This window comes from Mesoplodon bidens (assembly GCF_964165515.1).
Source record: "Mesoplodon bidens genome assembly, chromosome: 4".
In the NCBI taxonomy this organism is placed as follows: domain Eukaryota; kingdom Metazoa; phylum Chordata; class Mammalia; order Artiodactyla; family Ziphiidae; genus Mesoplodon; species Mesoplodon bidens.
Window position 1 is genome coordinate 100,470,993 of NC_138160.1, and position 17,939 is coordinate 100,488,931.

At 37.6% G+C, this 17,939-nt stretch overlaps 1 long non-coding RNA gene across 2 annotated transcripts in view; it reads left to right on the forward strand.

The window, feature by feature from the left end:
• Window positions 1-16,346, forward strand: part of LOC308615725 — a 35,428-nt gene extending 19,082 nt beyond the window's left edge. For both annotated transcript variants that reach the window (XR_014015621.1, XR_014015622.1), the window contains exons 3-4: window positions 7,178-7,305; window positions 15,989-16,346. This is a non-coding gene — a long non-coding RNA (uncharacterized lncRNA). The remainder of the gene's footprint in view (window positions 1-7,177; window positions 7,306-15,988) is intronic.
• The last annotated feature ends 1,593 nt before the right edge of the window (window positions 16,347-17,939 follow it).

A 17,939-nucleotide genomic window follows, 5' to 3' on the forward strand; every position in this document is an offset into this window, starting at 1 on the left:
TTATTCCCAAACTGTAAATAACAAGCCCTCAGTGAACCTTACCAGCTGCTCTTTTAGGAAGTGTGTGGCACTAAGTGGGAGCTGATACTGTGGGCCCCTAGGCCACTTGAATAGCTATGGCCATTCCTCTCCTCTCCGATGCCTAATTCTGACATAATATTTAGCTCCAAAGGAGGAAATGTTATGCTGTAAAATGATGGAACTCCTGGGCCCCCAAGGCACTCTGCTCTGACCCTCAGATCTCAAGGCCCAAGATTATCATTATTGGCTCATTAGCCTGTTTTTTTGTTTGTTTGGTTTTTGTTTTTTTGCGGTACGCGGGCCTCTCACTGTTGTGGCCTCTCCCGTTGCAGAGCACAGGCTCCAGACCCACAGGTTCAGCGGCCATGGCTCACGGGCCCAGCTGCTCCGCAGCACGTGGGATCTTTCCGGACCGGGACACGAACCCGTGTCCCCTGCATCAGCAGGCGGACTCTCAACCACTGCGCCACCAGGGAAGCCCCTCATTAGCCTGTTTTAATTGTAGGGCTGTATAGAGCAGTAACATGGAGCCTTTGAGTCAGACTGCCTGTGTTTGAATCCCAGCTCTCATGCTCACTAGCAGTATAAACTATACCCCTTAGGGGTTTAGTAGGGTTGACAAAACTAACACCTACCTCAGACCAGCACCTGGACCATACTAAAGGCTCTATTAACATTGGCAAATTAGTTTTACAGCCAAAACTGTATGCCTAACTGGAATGTTGTTCACCTAAAAGGTAAAATTAGAGGATGAAGTTGGCTTAAATTGAAATAATTTATATGAGCAGTTGCCATCAAGATACCGATGTGAATCACTTCGTAGTGACATAAATAACACCAGTTCTTTTCTCCTCATTGCTAAAATTCCAAGTTAATATAGCACAGAGGATGTGTGTGGGCTTTTAAGTCAGTCATGACACTTACTGGGTGTCAGTTACCTTGATTTTCCCATCTGTAAAATGGTTAAAAATAGTACCTTCTTCACAGAGCTGTTGTGAGGTTTAGATGAGAAAATGAAAGTAAAGTGATTAGCATAGTTTTGACAAACAGTAAATACTTAATATGTGATTTATAATGTTCGTGGTGGTTATTGCTGTTTTAAGTAAAATAATAATGCATATAAGCCCCTTCTGATATTCCTAGTTTTTTTTTTTTTTTTTTTTTTTTTTCTTTTTGTGGTATGCGGGCCTCTCACTGTTGTGGCCTCTCCCGTTGCGGAGCACAGGCTCCGGACGCGCAGGCCCAGCGGCCACGGCTCACGGGCCCAGCCGCTCCGCGGCATATGGGATCCTCCCAGACCGGGGCACGAACCCGTATCCCCTGCATCGGCAGGCGGACTCTCAACCACTGCGCCACCAGGGAGGCCCTGATATTCCTAGTTTTAAGCATGATTATCACAAATTTAAATGTGTTCAGAAGTGGGACTTCTCATTGTAGATTTAGACATATAGAAACAATTTGAGGGCTTCCCTGGTGGCCCGGTGGTTGAGCGTCCGCCTGCCGATGCAGGGGACGCGGGTTCGTGCCCCGGTCTGGGAGGATCCCGCATACCGTGGAGCGGCCGGGCCCGTGAGCCGTGGCCGCTGAGCCTGCGCGTCCGGAGCCTGTGCTCCGCAATGGGAGAGGCCACAAGAGTGAGAGGCCTGTGTACCGCAAAAAAAAAAAAAAAAAAAAAAGTGAGGTGCTTTTGGGAAGGAAGCCCAGATCTTGGAATGCTCACTTGCACCTTCTTATCCATACTGATGTGCAAAATATTAATGAAATAAAAAAGAAGCAGAAAGAGAAACATTGTAGACTTCTTCAGCTGTTTTGGGAGCTGAAATCAGAACATTGTAGCAAGGTCATCCTGTTGAGTAAAATCAGTAACACTATCTATTATTTATTATAAAATAAAAATTTTTTATTGAGGTATAGTTGATGTACAATATTGTATAAATTTCAGGTGTACCACATAGTGATTCACAATTTTTAAAGGTTATATTTCATTTATAGTTATTATAAAATATATTTCCTGTGTTGTACAATGTATACAATAGATATATAGCTTATCTGTTTATCTATTTATTTATTTATTTAATACATGACATCCCTAGGTTAGTTTGTTTACTGGATCTATACTTTTTTTTTTAATTGACATACAGTTAATTTACAATGTTGTGTTAGTTTCTGGTGTACAGCAAAGTGATTCAGTTATATATATATATATTTACACATATACATATGTATATACACATATATATATTCTTTTCATATTCTTTTTCATTCTAGCTTATTACAAGATACATAATACAGTTCCCTGTGCAAAAGAGTAGGACTTGTTGTTTACCTATTTTATATATATTAGTTTGTATCTGGTAATCCCAAGCTCCTAATTTATCCCCTCTCCTCTTCCCCCTTTGGTAACTGTAAGTTTGTTTTCTGTCTGTGAGTCTGTTTCTGTTTTGTAAATAAGTTCATATTTTGGATTCCACATATAAATGATATCATATAATATTTGTCTTTCTCTGTTTGACTTAATTCAATTAGTATGACATTCTCTAGGTCCATCTATGTTGCTGCAAATGTCATTATTTCACTCTTTTATTTTTTTTAATATTTATTTATTTATTTTGGCTGCACAGGGTCTTAGCTGCAGTATGAGGGATCTTTAGTTGTGACACGCGGGATCTAGCTCCCTGACCAGGGATCGAACCCGGCCCCCATGCATTGGGAGCACAGAGTCTTAACCATTGGACCACCAGGGAAGTCCCCATTATTTCATTCTTATGGCTGAGTAGTAGTCTGTTGTGTGTGTGTGTGTGTGTGTATGTGTGTATATACACACACCACATCTTCTTTATCCATTCATCTGTTGATGGACATTTAGATTGCTTCCATGTCTTGGCTATTGTAAATAGTGCTGCTATGAATATTGGGGTGCATGTATCTTTTCCAGTTAGAATTTTCTCCAGAATTATGCCCAGGAGTGGGATTGCTGGATCATATGGTAACTCTATTTTTGTTTTTTTGTTTTGTTTTGTTTGTTTTTTTTGCAGTAAGCGGGCCTCTCACTGTTGTGGCCTCTCCCGTTGTGGAGCACAGGCTCCGGACGTGCAGGCTCAGCGGCCACGGCTCACAGGCCTAGCTGCTCTGCGGCATGTGGGATCTTCCCGGACCGGGGCACGAACCCACGTCCCCTGCATGAGCAGGTGGACTCTCAACCACTGCGCCACCAGGGAAGCCCTATTTTTGTTTTTTTAAGGAGCCTCCATACTGTGCTCCATAGTGGCTGCACCATTTTACATTCCCACCAACAATATAGAAGGGTTCCTTTTCCTCCACACCCTCTCCAGCATTTATTATTTGTAGACTTTTTGATGATTGCCATTCTGACTGGTGTGAGGTGATACCTCACTGTAGTTTTAATTTGCATTTCTCTAATAATTAGCAGTGTTGAGCAACTTTTCATGTGCTTATTGGCCATCTGTATGTCTTCTTTGGAGAAATGTCTATTTAGGTCTTATGCCCATTAAAAAAAATTTTTTTTTGATATTGAATTATATGAGCTGTTTGTATATTTTGGAAATTAAGCCCTGTCTGTCGCATTGTTTGCAAATATTTTCTCCCAGTGTGGAGGTTATCTTTTCATTTTGTTTATGGTTTTCTTTGCTGTGCAAAAGCTTGTAAGTTTGATTAGGTTCCATTTATTTATTTTTCCTTTTATTTCTTTTGCCTTGGGAAACTGACCTAAGAAAACATTGGTACAATTTATGTTAGAGAATGTTTTGCCTATGCTCTCTTCTAAGTTTTCTGGTGTCATGTCTTATACGTAAGTCTTTAAACTATTTTGAGTTGATTTTTGTGTATGGTGTGAGGGTGTGTTCTAACTTCATTAATTTACATGCAGCTGTCCAGCTTTCCCAGCACCACTTGCTGAAGAGACTGTCTTTTCTCCATTGTATATTTTTGCCTCCTTTGTCAAAGATTAATTGACCGTAGATGTGTGGGTTTATTTCTGGGCTCTCTTCTGTTCCACTGATCCAATATCTGTTTTTGTACCAGTACCATGCCATTTTGATTACTGTAGCTTTATAGTATTGTCTGAAGTCTGGGAGGGTTATGCCTCCTGCTTTGTTCTTTTTCCTCAGGATTGCTTTGGCAATTCTCGGTCTTTTATGGTTCCATATAAATTTTAGAATTATATGTTCTAGTTCTGTGAAAAATGTCATGGGTAATTTGATAGGGATTGTATTAAATCTGTAAATTGCTTTGGGTAGTATGGCCATTTTAACAATATTAATTCTTCCAATCCAAGAGCATGGGATATCTTTCCATTTCTTTAAATCATCTTCCATTTCCTTTATCAGTGTTTTACAGTTCTCAGCATATGAACCTTTCACCTCCTTGGTCAGGTTTATTCCTAAGTTTTTTATTTTTTTGATATGATTTTAAAAAGGATTTTTTTTTTTTTACTTTGCCTTTCTGATATTTCATTGTTAGTGTAAAGAAATGCAACTGTATGTTAATCTTGTATTCTGCTACCTTGCTGCATTTATCAGTTCTAGTAGTCTTTGTGTGGAATTTTTAGGGTTTTCTGTATTTAGTATCATGTCATCTGCATATAATGCCAATTTTACCTCTTTCCTTCTAATGTGGATACCTTTTATTTCTTTTTCTTGTCTGAATGCCGAATAGACTTCCAGTACTATGTTGAATAGGAGTGGTCATCCTTGTCTTGTTCCAGATTTTAGCAGGAAGGCTTTCAGCTTTTCACCATTGAATATTATGTTGGCTGTGGGTTTGTCATAAATAGCTTTTATTAAGTTGAGGTATGTTCCTTGTATACCCACTTTGGTAAGAGTGTTGTAATTTGTAAGGTATATATTCTAAAACCTTCACATATCTCTAAGTCCAAATATATGTTCTCATCTAACACCTTTCCCTCCCCCATTAAATTCTGTAAAGTATAACTGAAATGTTTTGGACTTTTTCAGTGCATTAATGATTATATAAATACTGAGCTAAAATAATTCATAAAGCTTTAAAAATACATTCTGCCACAAAAAGAAAATACATATAGCTTGTTTCTTCATTTCATTTAGATTACCCATGACCTAACAGGTGTCTGTAAACCTAAAGTGATGTTGGTGGATGACGATCCTCCTGCAGGAGCCATTTGTAGACCATGACTTGAGCCACTGTGGAATGGGGAGTTTCACTCCTTTACCCCAAATTTCAGTATTCTTGCTAAGAACTTCCCCCTTCTTAGCCTTCTTTTCTTTTACCAGCACTAGTTATTAGCTTTCCACAGAAAAAATGTTTTATTGGGCTTCCCTGGTGGTGCGGTGGTTGAGAGTCCGCCTGCCGATGCAGGGGACACGGGTTCGTGCCCCGGTCCGGGAAGATCCCACATGCCGCGGAGCGGCTGTGCCCGTGAGCCGTGGCCGCTGAGCCTGCGCGTCCGGAGCCTGTGCTCCGCAATGGGAGAGGCCACAACAGTGAGAGGCCCGTGTACCGCAAAAAAAAAAAAATAATAATAATGTTTTATTGTTTCATAAACGTCATGGCTGTGAAGCAGCATGTAAAACCAAGTGAGTGAGAGGGCAGGTAGACAGCCCTTCATTAGAAGGGCCTTCATTAGCTAACAGACTTATTCCACACTGAAGTATTAAGACGCGTGAGTCCAGTTTTATTCCTGAGCAAGACTAGTACATACAGTGGTCCTTACGCTTACTTGTGAAGAATTAAAATCATGTCTGTTGAATACCAGAGGTTTGCTTTTCTTTAGTCATTCCTTTCTGCCCTCTGACCCCCGCCCCTTATTCTCTCCCTGCTCCCTCCCTGCCTGCCTTCGTCCCTCTCTTTTTCTACCTTTCTTTTTAGCTATACAAATAATACATAAAACACATTTGTAATATGTGTGTACCAATAAGAACAGAGCCTTTGTTCTTCATGCCTTACTTTTAGTACCTTGTACATTGTCTGACACCCACAGAAGAAACTTAACAATGAAATGAGTGAATGAAGCATAAAAAGCAAAAAGGTCTCCTTGTCACTCTTACTCCTTCCCAGGTAACCGTCATAGTCATGTTATTATTTTTTAGTTTAGTTGGCAAGATTCTCTTCTGTGGACAGTGGGAGTGACTTAGTTTTCTCTTTGGAGTAGGGCTTGGCTAAGCAGAATGCATGGTTTTGCTTACGTGTGTGTAGCTTTTCCTTGATCCTAAATTGGGAGTTTCCTGACACTCTTAGGGAGAGTGATGCAATCATCGCTCCTTCGCAGTAGCAGAGAAAGCACATTCAAGAGGCTGAAGCTGGATGAGGGGAATTACCTTCCTGGATGACTGGTCTCAGTCATATATGAGACAATTAAAACTTTCTAAAATGTAACTTTCACATAAAGCTCTGTAAGTGTTGTATAGAGAGCAATGAAGGCAAATTTTTAATAGTTTTTCCAGTTACCCAGCCTGTTTCTGGGAGACTTAATCCTTCTGTCAAAAACATTTAAGGGAAAAGATTTTAATTTTAACGTTTCTTCACAACAATTAGGGCAATAAACATTTTATAAATAAATTATAGCAAACTAATTAGAATACTTTTTAAAATTTAATTTGACTGGCGTTTAATTCATATGACAGAACCTTTGATGAATTCAGGTTTTTGAAAGGTAGTTAGAGTGTGCATTCCCTTCCCCCACGCCAACCAATATGCAGTTGTTTTAAAATTCAGTTTTCTTCCTTTGTTGACTACAGAGTCTTTATTTGAATCTAAAGGCCTTAACCCTATAACTTCCAACCACTTAACTTCCTTATATTACTCTACATTGATTGACATTTCAAATATCTCTGTTGTGTAAACTTCTTCAATGAAGAAAAACTATTATGGATTTGACTATTTTGAAGATCATATTCTTTATAAAGAGGACATCTCAAAAAATCAAGGGTTTAGAATTTTTTTCTAAGTGATAGGTAATATATAATGTACTGGGTTGGCCAAGAAGTTTGTTCGGGTCTTCCATCTCTTACAGAAAAACCCAAACAAGTTTTTGGCCAGCCCAACAGAATAAGTACCACAGTAACTTGGAAACTATAAAAATCTCTGCATTTATTTGGTTTATTTTATTCTCATATTGTGAGGAAAAAAATGACAGACATTTGTTTCTTCCTATTTTTCCCAGCTATTGACCTAAAAAATGGTTCTGGAAAAGTGTATCAAGGCCCTGCAAAAGATTCTGCTGATGTAACCATCTCGCTTTCAGATGAAGATTTCATGGAAGTAGTCTTGGGCAAGCTTGATCCTCAGAAGGTAAAGTTCTTAAAATGTTCATTTATTTGTCATTTATTGCTTCCTATTTGACAATTGCAGTTTTTTGGCTGACTCCAAAATTCTGATTTATAAGACAGATATCTTGCAACTCTGAGGAAAGACAGAGTTGATAGCAGTATTCAAATTGATAGATCATATATTTTTCGAATGGAGTTTTTCAACTGATACTTTTTAAAACTAAATTTTGGGGTGGAATTCTTTAGCAGATAAACAATGTAAAACCCACATCTAGGCCTTTTAATATATTGTCAGTTCAGAATTGAAAAACCATATGATATTTCATAAAATTAGACATTCTTTCCTGATATATAAAATTAAGAACTTGTCTTAATCATCACTGAAAACTGGAAATAGAAGGATGGAACATAATAGCCAGTGTCTTACTGAAGGTAAAACATTTAGAGACATTTCAGTGGAAAATCATGATTGAAACAAGAGTGCCTTTGCTGGCCATTATGAGGTAATATTGTTCTGAAACCTATGGCCAGTCCACAAACACACAAAATTAGATGTAGCAATTAGAATGGAGTAGAAAATTTGAATGATTATGTAGCTAGAAATCCCACGAGGATCAACTGATTGATTCTTAGACCAGAAGAGTTCAAACAAGTGATTGAATGCACAATAATTATTTAAAAATAGCTTTCACATAGCAGCAAAACCAACTAGAGGATATAATTTTAAAAATTTGTTTGTAATCACTACCCAAACTACAAAGTACCAGCGACTACCCTAACAAGAAAAAGCACAGGGCTTATTTGCAGAAAACTATACAACTTTACAAGGAACGGAGCAATTTGACTACGGGAGAAAATGTTCAATTTTCCTGGATAAAAAGACTAATTTTAAAGAATTGTAAAGTAGTATAGTGGTTAAAAATACGTTCTTTGGCATCAGATAAATCTAAGTTTGAATCTTAGCTCTGCCACCTACTCTCTAAGCCTTAATTTTCTCATTGTAAAATGAATTGTGATAATCCCAAAGGATTGTTATGATAACTAAATCCAATAATATACATGAGGAGCTTAGAATAATGCGTGGTACTGAGTGAGCCCTCAGTTAATTCCTTCCCAGGAATTTATTTAGTACCTCCTTTTATTCAGGTGCTAGGTGTGGCTGAACAAGACAGTGCCCCTTCTGGGTAGAGCTTAATTCTAGAGGGAAATGGAAAAGAAGTATAATTTCAGGTGTGAAGAAAAATAAGAGTAATGGGTTATAGCAGTGGTTGGCAAACTTTTTCTGTACAGGGTCCCCTAGTAAATATATTCTAAGCCTTGCAGGTCACATGGTCTCTGTTGCACCTACTCAGTTCTGCCATTGTAGAGTTAAAGTAGCCATGGATACTATGTAAACAAATGGACGTGGCCGAGTTCCAGTAAAGCTTTGTTTACAAAAACAGGCAGCAGACTGGTTTTGGCCCGTAGGCTGTAGTTTGCCAGCCCCTGGATTAGAGTGTGACAGGATAGAAGAACTATTTGAGACCGATTGTCCAAAAAGGCTTGATAGAGACCTGAACAAAGTGAGGGAAGGAGCCATAAGGCTAAAGAAACAACTAGCACCAAGGTGGGAGGCACTGGTAGCTCAGCTTGATACTATAACTGTGAGGAGGCCAGTGGGGAGAGAGGCAGGAGGCGAACAGGGAGAGGTAGGCATGGCGTAGATCACACAGGACCTTGTAGATGTTGGCAAGACAGTTTAGATCTTGTGTGATAGGAAGCTATTGAGCTGTGGAGTGACATCTGATTTTTAAAGGTCATTGTGGCTGCTGAGTGGCTAATTAAGAGTTCTTTTTTGAGATATATTTGAGGTGCTTATACATAAAGATTAAATGTAGGATTTACAGAAACATTTATATAATTGCTAGGAATATCAGACCTTTGGGGGAGAATGGATTATTCAGTGAATGGTACTGGGCAGTTGCATAGGAAATGGTAGTGCTTTATGTCATTCCATATACCTTAATCAGTACCATACAGGATGGAATTAAATGTAAAAAAATTAAAGCAGAAGCAAAACTTGATGAAAACCTAGGTGTTTATTATTCTTAGTGACAGTCCTTAGAGAAGTTCTAATTTAATATTAGGGGTTTTCTAAACTCATTTGGCTCAATTACGTTCTGCCTCACCTCAGTGCTTTCTGTCATCACTATTCTTCAGTTATCAAAGACCTTATATCCCAGTGTACAGTCTCTCTCTCTCTCTGTCTCTCTCTGTCTCTCTGTCTCTCTGTCTGCATCAACTCTTGTCAACCTTGATGGCTTCCTTCAGGATTTGTAAAAGTGACTTCTCTAACAGATGGCTCTTAGTTTATTGATATTATTTCTAATTATCTTTTACTCTATTCTACATCAGCTTTTGTCTTTATTGGGAGCATAATATGTACAACTTCTAGTATCTGTTACAAAACATCACCATTTTCCAACACCATCACCTACAGTTTCATTAACTTGTTTTGTTATTCCTGCTACTGCTGTTGAGCTTCCCAGAGACCTCCGGTTTGTTGACAACACCACTTTCTATCCATCAGCTCCCTTCTGTCTTCTCTTCTTGTTCAGCTTAGAGTCCATGGTCCATCGGAGTATCTCCTTTGAAAATACCCTCATCTCCCTTGTACCTCTCTCATCTTATTTGCCTGGAAAACTCCACTCTATTTTAACCCTACTCTCTGCCATCTTTGCATCTGTACCTGAATAGATGAAGACGCCAGGAGAAAAGCCATACAACTAGACAAATAGGCTTCCCTTTAAAATTTTGATTACAGGTCTCAAATAGTCTCTACACACTGTCTAGCAATCTTACTGTGATTTTCCACTAAGCCTCCATTCCTGTTGTCTGAGATGAGTATTTCATACCTGTCTTCTCAAAACTCCCCCATGCCTACCTCTCTTTCATTTTCAGCTGATGATCTTTCTCATGTTCTTTGGGAGAAAAAAAAGACTTTCAAATGAAAATATTCACTTTCCCATCACCAGATCTATTTTGTCAGCATCTGCACCTGTCTTCTTTTCTTCCTATACATTACATTGAAGGAAGTCTCCCTCTTCCTGTCAAAGACTTCTTCACTTCTCATCCAGGTATCTATCTACTCAAAGTCATTGCTTCTTCTCCTTTCCACTTTTTTCTGCACCATTCTCTCCCATTCTACTACATAATTGTCCCACAGCATAGAGGCAAGCTAACATCTTGATTTTAAAGCAAACACTCTGTTGATACCAGATCCCCATCCAGCATGCCATATCATTTCTCTGTTCCTTTTCACAAAAGAATTGTCTAAACCAGCACTGTTGAATAGACATATAATGTGAGTCACATAAGTAATTAAAAACTTTCTAGTTGCCACATTAAAAAAAGGTTAAGAATAAACTCAAAATGGCTTAAAGACTTGAACATAAGCCGTGACACCATAAAACTCCTAGGAGAGATCATGGGCAAAACATTCTCGGACATAAATTGTTCCAATGTTTTCTTAGGTCAGTCTCCCAAGACAATAGAAATAAAACCAAAAATAAACAAATGGGACCTAATCAAACTTACAAGCTTTTGCACAGCAAAGGAAACCATAAACAAAACAAAAAGACAACCTACAGAATGGGAGAAAATATTTGCAAATGATGCAAAAGACAAGGACTTAATTTCCAAAATATGCAAACAGCTCATACAACTCAACAACAAAAAACAAACAACCCAATGGAAAAATGGGCAGAGACCTAAATAGACAGTTCTTCAAAGAAGAAATACAGATGTCCAACAGGCACATGAAAAGGTGCTCCACATATTGCGAACTATTAGGGAAATGTAAATCAAAGCTACAGTGAGATATCACCTCACACCAGTCAGAATGGCCGTCATTAAAAAGTCTATAAATAACAAATGCTGGAGAGGGTGTGGAGAAAATAGAACCCTCCTACACTGTTGGTGGGAATGTTAGTTGGTGCAGCCACTGTGGAAAACAGTATGGAAGTTCCTTATAAAACTGAAAATAGAATTACCATATGATCCAGCAATCGTGCTCCTGGGCATACATTCTGACAAAACTATAATTCAAAAAGATTCATGGGCTTCCCTGGTGGCGCAGTGGTTGAGAGTCCGCCTGCCGATGCAGGGGACACGAGTTCGTGCCCCTATCCCGGAAGATCCCACATGCCGCGGAGCGGCTGGGCCCGCGAGCCATGGCCGCGGAGCCTGTGTGTCCGGAGCCTGTGCTCCACAACGGGAGAGGCCACAGCAGTGAGAGGCCCGCGTACAGCAAAAAAAAAAAAAAAAAAAAAAAAAAAAAAAAAAAATTCATGCACCCTTATGTTCATAGCAGCACTATTTACAATAGCCAAGACATGGAAGCAACCTAAATGTCCATTGACAAATGAATGGGTAAAGAAGATGTGGTGTATACAATGCAATACTACTCAGCCATAAAAAAGAATGAAATAATGCATTTGCAGCAACATGGATGCAACTAGAGATTATCATACTAAGTGAAGTAAGTCAGAAAGAGAAAGAAAAATACCATATGATGTCACTTATATGTGGAATCTAAAATATGACACAAATGAACCTACCTATGAAATAGAAACAGAATCACGGACATAGAGAACAGACTGGTGGTTGCCAAGGGGGAGGGGGTTGGGGGAGGGATGGAGTGGGAGGTTGGGGTGAGCAGATGTAAGCTATTATATATAGAATGTATAAATAACAAGGTCCTACTATATAGCATAGAGAACTGTATTCAATATCCTATGATAAACCATAATGGAAAAGAATAGATAAAAAAAAGAATGTATATATATGTATAACTGAATCACTTTGCTGTACAGCAGAAATTAACACAACACTGTAAATCAACTATACTTTAATTAAAAAATCAAAATAAATTTAAAAAGCTTAAAAAGAAACAGGTAAAATTAATTTTAATATATTTTATTTAACCCAATACATTCAAATATTTTAACATGTAATCAATATTAAATATTAATGGGATATTTTATATCCTACTTTTAAAAAATCTTTAAAATCCAGTGTGTATCTTATACTTATAATGCATCTCAGCCAGGGCTAATCATATTTCAAGTACTCAGTAGCCGCATGGGCTAGTGGCTACTTTAGTGGGCAGCAAAGGTTTAAACGTTCTGTCTTGACTGCTCATCTGCCTTCTCTTATCTGACTTCCACATCTGTTACTCCACTGATAATGTTTTTGTGAAGTTCTTGTGATGACCTATATTGCTAAATCCAGTAAATATTTCTCTATCTACATCTTTCTCAGTCTTTCAGTAGCATTCAACTCAGTTAACCACCAACTTCTTGAAATAATCTTATCCCTTGGCTTTCATGATACCTTATTCTCCTGTTTTGCTTTCTCCACCTTTGGCTCTTCCTAATCTCCTTTGGTGTCTTCCTCTTTTACCCCCAACTGTTGAGTTTTGGTGTTTCTCAGGGCTCATTTCAGGGCTCTTCTCTAACTAACACTCTTCTTAAATGAGTCCATCCATCCTGTGGTATTTAGAGCCGTCTACATGTTGACAACTTGCAGATTCAAATGTCTCACTCAGCATCTTCTCTGAGTTCCATAGTGGTATAACCAGCTCTTCACTTGTGTCTCTGATGGCACATCGTACTATGTCCAACTTACAACTTGTGATTTAGTTTTTTTCCCCCATTCTTTTTGTTTCCAGGAAATGGCACCATGGTCTATCTACCCAAATTAGTATGCTGAGTAATGTAAGAATTGTCTTGGCTTCTTTCTTCACCTCTGTATCCTTTCTATCCTTAATCCTGCTTGTTCTTTCTCCAGAACGTATCTTGAGTTCATTTTCTTCTCTTCGTCACTAGGGTTATCATCCTGATCCAAGCCTCCATCATCTCTCACCTGGCTTCCTGACTGGTCTTAGTGCTTTTAGTCTTGCTTTTCCACCAATCTGTTCTCCATACAGGAGCTGGGGTAATCTTTTAAAAATGTGAATCAGATTATAGGTCATTCCACCTGATAAAAACCTCCAAGATTTACTTTTACACTTGGGTAAAATCCAAACTACATATTATTATATTGTATGTGAAGTTTCCCTTGCTTATCTTCCCAGCTTCATCCTGCACTGCTTGCCTCATCACTTACAATGCTAATTCAATTTATGTTGCCTCTCCTCTTAGTCCCTTCCCATCAATTTTTACCACTTCAATGTCTATTTATTTGCCTTTTCTGGAATTTCTATTCCCATCTTTTTGCATGGCTGGCTTTGTTTCATCCAAAGTAGTTCCCTCCTATTATATTATCTAAGTAGCCTCCTTCATAGCATTTATAACAGGCTTTAATTACTTGTTTACATTTTACTTTTTGACTCCCCTACTGTAATGTTAGCTCCATGAGAACAGGGAGGGATGTCTCTTTCCTAGCATAGAATATTGCCTAGTGTACTGTAGATGCTCAATTAATACCTGAGTAGATTAAAGCAAGGATAGAAATAAGGAACATAAGCTCAATAGCAGTAGTTTAGGCTATGTAGAAATTAAAAACTTCTGCATGTCAGACTCCATAAGATATTCCATAAACCTGGGGAAAAATAAAATAATGATACATAGTATATTGGTGTTAATAACCTATAAAAATTCTGGACAACACGAAGACCTCAATATAAAAAATGGGCAAACAACATGAACCAGTAATTAATGAAAGAAATAGGTATGACTAACATACATGAGAAAAACTATTAATTTTTCCCAGTATCTAAAACATGCAAGTTAAAGCATGTCATTTTTGCCTCAGATTTTCAAAGATTAAGAAAACAGTATTATTAAGGTTGGGATAAGAGGATTCACACGTAGCTAGAAGGAATATTAATTTAACAGTCTTTCTGGAAAGTACTATGGCAGAGTTTCACTGACTTTCTTCCTTTATGGCCACTTACTGTCTCAGCACTTTTTGAGTGGCACTCCTAGGCCAAAAGAAATACCTAATGGTTCCGTTTATTAAGTAGTTATATCCAAACAAGAGTAGTTTTCATGTTGTGTTTGACCAATGTCACTGTGTTTCCTTCAAAAGTTTTAAATATTCTGTCGTGTCTGTTGGAGTTTGGTGTGGTGCCCCAGTGCACTGAGGTGCACAGTTTGAAAACTGTGGTGATATGGAAGCATGGTCAAGAAACTTATTTAAGCAATGCCATGATTTAGTAATTCTTCTTCTAGGAATCTATCCTAAGAAAACAGTTAGATAGGAACAAAGATTTATGTACACAATTCTTCCACTCAAATAACAACCATCAAATATTGGTATATTTACTTCAAGGAAGTTGGTGTTTTTATTTTAGGTTGTAAGTCCCTCTCAGACTGCAGCACCTGGCAAGCCCGTCTAAGAACTGACTCTGCAGGAGTCGCAGACCATCATGTCTGTAACTGCACAGTGAAAACTGTCTTAGTTTTAAAATTCCAGTCTCTAGTTTGAATGCTTAGCACTTGAACCTGATTGAATGAAATTCTCCTGCATTATTTTTGGGATAAAAAGTTTAAGCAGTTTTTGCTTTTCCTCCAGTTGGTAAGGATTCGCTTCTGAAATTAAGTTGCTGCTAGTTAATAAGCAGGAGACATTATTAAGCAGAGAACACCCGTGTTTAGTCCTGGCCCACTTTTTGTTGGCTCTGTGGCCTTGAGTAAGTTTTTAAGCTTTTGAATTTCTTTTTTGCTGATATGCCCACTTCAGGTTGATGTCTGTGCTTCTCAAGTGATATTTTATTTGTGAGGCTGCTTTGTAATGTTACGTGTACATGGATATTACTATTTTTTCAATCTAGCTAACAATCTAGAGACTTCTTTTTCACTTCATATTCCGTATGTTATTTTCTCAGTAAGCTATATTGTGTTTTATCACTTTTATTTTACTGATAGGGAACTTGACACGGGGGGAGAACTTGCACAAGTTTCTATTGTCAGGTCAGAAAAAAAGTGGTACAGGAGCTCTTAGTGTTTTGACATTATAGTCTTTTGCTTGGTAGTAATGAGCTTAATAGCTCCTTCCACATGTTAAATGCTAAGCTAAGCACTTTTCACACTGTTTCATTTAACTCATACAACAAAGCTGCTATTTAGGTGCTGTTGTCATGCCCTTTATAGATAAGGAGGCCAGAGCTCAGAGAGGTTAAGTAGTTTGTCCAAGCTCACCTTGCATTTAGTGGCAGAGCCTAGATTTTAACCCAGGCATTCTGATGCTACAGCCCAGGATCTATTCACTACTTTGTTACACTATCTTATTTTGCCATTATATGGCCTTCTGTTTCATGAAGATATAATAAATATTTTAAATCTACTTTTGAAAGTTCTGAACTCAGTGTTTTTATTGTTAGTAATACAGTAAAGCCTTGTATTCATAGGGTCTCAAATTCACATTTAAGAATATAGGCTAAAGCCAGAAGCATAGGTTGAAGCAGAATTCCCAGATCTGTCAATTCAGATAAATTATTCTATGGTTTTCTAAAATACACAAGGAGTCTTTATTTTTTCTTAGATATCTAAAAATATGGGTGTTATCTATAATCATTAAACTGTCATTGCTAGATAAAAGTTGCCTTTGTTGTCCAGAGTTATTAACTCAATTGTGTTCAGTCTAAGCAATGATCTTTTTAAAAAAGAAATACAATGTGACATGGTAAAGGTTGGTTCTGTCTTTCCCTTTCTCCTTTCCAGGCATTCTTTAGTGGCAGACTGAAGGCCAGAGGGAACATCATGTTGAGCCAGAAGCTTCAGATGATTCTTAAAGAATATGCCAAGCTCTGAAGGATATACTACGTTATTAATTACAATAGAAAAATTAAATACTCTCTTCAACTAAATATGCAGAAGTGATTCAGCAAAAATGGTCAAAATTAAGATACAGGGGAAATTGCTTAACATTTTCAGATTACAGATAACTTTTTAGATGTTCATTTTCTACTAATTTTTCATGTTATTACTTTTACAAGGAACTGTAAGCTGGCACATGATTATCCTTCTGTTCTTAGACCTATGTCTTCATAATAAAAAAGTTTCACTCAAGTCCAATCTCTTTAGAATTGTGATGGCATTTATAAATTGTAAGGAAAATGAAATGAGTAGAGGCCACTTTGATGCCTTTTACAGTTTGTTTTGTTATTTTCTCTTCTCTTTATTGATATCCCAATTTTAACATGAATTTTCATCTATTTATTCATTTTCATACTTTGCTATGAGAGATAGTGTTCTGCTTTAAGGCAAGATAAAGGTCTTTGTGTTTTCAAATAGTTTTCTTTCTTCTCCCTGCCCTTTTGCTGGAAATTCTTTACTTTCATATAATGCTTGGAAATCTACCAAATATATAACTTTCTTTTTTTCTTTTTTTAAAAATTTAACTGTAGTTGACTTACAATATTATGTTAGTTTCAGGCATACAGCTTCAGATTCCTTTCCCTTACAGGTTATTACAAGATATTGAATATAGTTCCCTGTGCTATACAGTAAATCCTTGTTGATTATCTGTTTCATATATAGTGATATGTATATGTTAACCCTGTGCTCCTAATTTATCCCTCTCTCTCCCCTTTCCCCTTTGGTAACCATAAGTTTATTTTCTATGTCTGTGAGTCTGTTTCTGTTTTATAAATAAGTTGATTTGTATTATTTTTTTAGATTCTGCGTATAAGTGATATTGTATAATATTGTCTTTCTCTGTCTGACTTACTTCTCTTGGTATGATAATTGCTAGGTCCATCCATGTTGCTTCAAAGGGCAATATTTCATTCCTTTTTATGGCTGAGTAGTATTTCATTGTATATATATTCACATCTTCTTTGTCCGTTGATCTGTCGACGGACATTTAGGTTGTTTCCATGTCTTGGCTATTGTGAATAGTGCTGCTGTGAACATTAGGGTGCATGTATCTTTTCCAGTTAGAGTTTTCATCTTTTCTGGATATATGCCCAGGAATGGGATTGGTGGATCATATGGTAACTCTAGTTTTGGTTTTATAAGGAACCTCCATACTGTTTTCCATAGTGGCTGCACCAATTTACATTCTAACCATCCGTTTACAAGGGTTCCCTTTTCTCCACACCCTCTCCAGCATTTATTGTTTGTAGACTTTTTGATGATGGCCATTCTGACTGGTGTGAAGTGATACCTCATAGTAGTTTTAACTTGCATTTCTCTAACAACTAGTGATGTTGAGCATCTTTTCGTGTGCTTATTAGCCATCTGTATTTCTTCTTTGGAGAGCTGTCTCTTTAGGTCTTCTGCCCATTTTTCGATTGGGTTGTTTGTTTTTGCGTTGTTGAGTCGTAAGAGCTGTTTGTATATTTCGGAAATTAAGCCCTTGTCCGTCACATCATTTGCAAATATTTTCTCACAGTCTGTAGGTTGTCTTTTCATTTTGTTCATGGTTTCCTTTGCTGTGCAAAAGCATGTAAGTTTGATTAGGTCCCATTTTTTTATTTTTGCTTTTATCATAAATGGAGTTTTTATCATAAATGGATGTTGAATTTTGTCGAATGCTTTTCTGCATCTATTGAAATGATCATATGATTTTTATCCATACATTTTGTTAATGTTTGGTGTGTCACATTGACTGATTTGCAGATGTTGAACCATCCTTGAATCCCTGGGATAAATGCCACTCAATCATGGT